At 66.5% G+C, this 227-nt stretch overlaps 1 protein-coding gene across 1 annotated transcript in view; it reads left to right on the forward strand.

The window, feature by feature from the left end:
* The window catches only part of KLHL30 (kelch-like family member 30), a 12,341-nt gene that overhangs the window by 10,706 nt on the left and 1,408 nt on the right, over positions 1-227 (forward strand). The gene's annotated exons all lie outside the window — the stretch shown is intronic.

Below are 227 nucleotides of genomic sequence, written 5' to 3' on the forward strand. Positions count from 1 at the left end.
CACCCCTGAGGACCCGGGCTGAGTCGAGGGCAGAGTGATGAGTCCCCCGGGGCATCCGTCAGGGCGGAGGCCACACTGTGTCCTCGAGACAGACAGAGTCAGAGCCCAGCCTGCATCTTGGGAGCGAGGACCGGGCCCCCCTCGATGCCCCAGGCTCAGATATGGGCAAACCCGGAGAGCAAGGGGTGGCTGGGAACGTTATCCCTGGAGGAGCGGGGTCTCCCTGT

This window comes from Bison bison, unplaced genomic scaffold (assembly GCF_000754665.1).
Source record: "Bison bison bison isolate TAMUID 2011002044 unplaced genomic scaffold, Bison_UMD1.0 scf7180017864475, whole genome shotgun sequence".
Classification (NCBI taxonomy): domain Eukaryota; kingdom Metazoa; phylum Chordata; class Mammalia; order Artiodactyla; family Bovidae; genus Bison; species Bison bison.